The following is a 3,255-nucleotide window of genomic DNA, read 5'->3' on the forward strand; positions in this document are numbered from 1 at the left end:
CAATGCTTGAACTAATTTACACTTCAACCAACAGTGTAAAAGTGTTCGTATTTCTCCACATCCTCTCCAGCATCAGTTGTCTCCAGATTTTTTAGTGATCACCATTCTAACTGGCGTCAGATGGTATCTCAATGTGGTTTTGATTTGCATTTCTCTAATGACCAGTGAGGATGAGCATTTTTTCATATGTTTGTTGGCCTCATAAATGTCTTCTTTTGAAAAGTGTCTGTTCATATCCTTCACCCACTTTTGAATGGGTTTGTTTGTTTTTTTCTTGTAAATCTGTTTTAGTTCTTTGTAGATTCTGGATATCAGCCCTTTGTCAGATGGGTAGATTGCAAAATTTTTTCCCATTCTGTTGCTTGCTGGTTCACTCTAATGATTGGTTTTTCTGCTGTGTAGAAGCTCTTAAGTTTAATTAGGTCCCATATGTTTATTTTGGCTTTTGTTGCCATTGCTTTTGGAGTTTTAGTCATGAAGTCCTTGTTTATGCCTATCTCCTGAATGGTTTTGCCTAGGTTTTCTTCTAGGGTTTTCATGGTATTAGGTCTTATGTTTAAGTCTTTAATCCATCTGGAGTTAATTTTAGTGTAAGGTGTCAGGAAGGGGTCCAGTTTCTGTTTTCTGCACATGGCTAGCCAGTTTTCCCAACACCATTTATTAAACAGGGAATCCTTTCCCCATTGCTTGTTTTTGTCAGCTTTGTCAAAGATCAGATGGTTGTAGATGTGTGGTGTTGCCTCCAAGGCCTCCATTCTGTTCCATTGGTCTATATCTCTGTTTTGGTACCAGTACCATGCTGTTTTGATTACTGTAGCCTTATAGTACAGTTTGAAGTCAGGTAGCACAATGCCTCCAGCTTTGTTCTTTTTGCTTAGAATTGTCTTGGCTATGCGGGCTCTCTTTTGGTTCCATATGAAGTTTAAGTTGGTTTTTTCCAGTACTGTGAAGAAGGTCATAGGTAGCTTGATGGGGATAACATTGAATCTGTAAATTACTTTGGGCAGTATGGCCATTTTCATGATATTGATTTTTCCTAACCATGAGCATGGAATATTTTTCCATCTGTTTGTGTCCTCTCTTATTTCCTTGAGCAGTGGTTTATAGTTCTCCTTGAAGAGGTCCTTACATCCTTTGTTAGTTGTATTCCTAGGTATTTTATTCTCTTTATAGCAAGTGTGAATGGCAGTTCATTCTTGATTTGGCTCTCTTTAAGTCTGTTATTGGCGTATAATTATGCTTGTGATTTCTGCACATTGATTTTGTGTACTGAGACTTTGCTAAAGCTGCTTATCAGTTTAAGGATATTTGGGGCTGAGACAATGGGGTCGTCTAAAAATATGGAACACTTTACAAATTTGCATGTCATCCTTGCGCAGGGGCTATGCAAATCTTCTCCGTATCATTCAAATTTTAGTATATGTGCTGCCAAAGTGAGAACTGATTTTATATATTTTTAATTGATGTGTAGTAATTATACATATTTTGAGGTACATGTGGTATTTTGATATATGTATATAATATGTAATGATCAAGTCAGGGTAACTGGCATATCCATCACCTCAAACATTTATCATTTTTTGTATTGAGTATATTCAAAATCTGTTCTTGGCCAGGTGTGGTGGCTTACACCCATAATCCCAGCACTTTGGGAAGCCGAGGCAGGTGGATCACCTGAGGTCAGGAGTTTGAGACCAGCCTAGCCAACATGGTGAAACCCCATCTCTACTAAAAATACAAAAAAAAAAAAGTAAGCTTGGCATGGTGGCACATGCCTGTAGTCCCAGCTACTCAGAAGGCTGAAGCAGGAGAATCACTTGAACCTGAGAGTCTGAGGTTGCAGTGAGCTGAGGTCCTGCCACTGCACTCTAGCCTAGGTGACAGAGCAAGACTTCGTCTCAAAAACCAAACCAACAAAAAAATCTGTTCTTTTTCCTATTTGAAAATAGTCAATAAATTGTTGCTAATTATAATAGTCACCCTAGGTGCTATAGAACACTAGAGAAGTTCAACAACATTCATTAAGCTCTTTGTGTTAAGCACTATGTGAATCCGAAGATAAGCAAGGTGACAAAAACAAGCAATGGAGAAAGGACTTGCCATTCAATTAATGGTGCTGGGATAACTGGTTAGACAAATGCAGAAGATTGAAACTGGACCCCTCCTCACAGCATATACAAAAATCAACTCAAGATGAATTAAAGACTTAATTGTAAAACACAAAACTATAAAAACACTGGAAGACAACCTAGGCAATACCATCCTGGACACAGGAATGGGCAAAGATTTCATAATGAAGATGCCAAAAGCAAACACAACAAAAGCAAACATTGAGAAATGGGATCTAATCAAACTAAAGAGCTTCTACACAGCAAAAGAAACTATCAACAGAGTTAACGGACAACCTACAGAATGGGAGAAAAAGTTTGCAAATTATGCATCTGACAAAGGTTTAACATTCAGCATTTATAAGGAATTTTAAGCAAATTTACAAGAGAAAAACAACCCCATTAAAAAGTGGGCAAAGGACATGAACAGACACTTTTCAAAAGAAGATATACATACAGCCGAGCGCGGTGGCTCACGCCTGTAATCCTAGCACTTTGGGAGGCTGAGGCGGGTGGATCACAAGGTCAAGAGATTGAGACCATCCTAGTCAACATGGTGAAACTAAAAATATGAAAAATTACCTGGGCGTGGTGGCACGTGCCTGTAATCCCAGCTACTCAGGAGGCTGAGGCAGGAGAATTGCCTGAACCCAGGAGGCAGAGGTTGCAGTGAGCCAAGATCGTGCCATTGCACTCCAGCCTGGGTAACAAGAGCGAAACTCTGTCTCAAAAAAAAGAAGATATACATATGGCCAACAAGTATACGAAGAAAAGCTCAATATTACTGATATTAAGAAATGCAAATGAAAACCACAATGAGATGCCATCTCATACCACTCAGAATAGCTATTACTAAGAAGTCAAAAAATAACAGATGCTGATGAAGTTGTGGAGAAAAGGGAACACTTATACACTGTTGGTGGCAGTATACATTAGTTCAACCATTATGGAAAGCAGTGTGGTGCTTCCTTAAGAAGCTAAAAGCAGAACTACCATTCAACCCAGGAATCTCATTACTGTCTATATAACCAGAGGACTATAAATCATTCCACCATAAAGACACATGCACGTGAATGTTTATTTCAACACTATTCACAGTAGCAAAGACATGGAACTGATCTAAATGCCCATCAATGATAGACTGGGT

General features: G+C 38.8%; 1 non-coding gene across 1 annotated transcript; it reads right to left on the reverse strand.

Annotated features, from left to right (window-relative positions):
- Window positions 1-1,334: 1,334 nt before the first annotated feature.
- Window positions 1,335-1,441, reverse strand: LOC144581260 (U6 spliceosomal RNA). Its single transcript, XR_013531839.1, has one exon. It is a non-coding gene; the product is annotated as a U6 spliceosomal RNA (small nuclear RNA).
- Window positions 1,442-3,255: the final 1,814 nt, after the last annotated feature.

This window comes from Callithrix jacchus, chromosome X (genome assembly GCF_049354715.1).
Source record: "Callithrix jacchus isolate 240 chromosome X, calJac240_pri, whole genome shotgun sequence".
In the NCBI taxonomy this organism is placed as follows: Eukaryota; Metazoa; Chordata; class Mammalia; order Primates; family Cebidae; genus Callithrix; species Callithrix jacchus.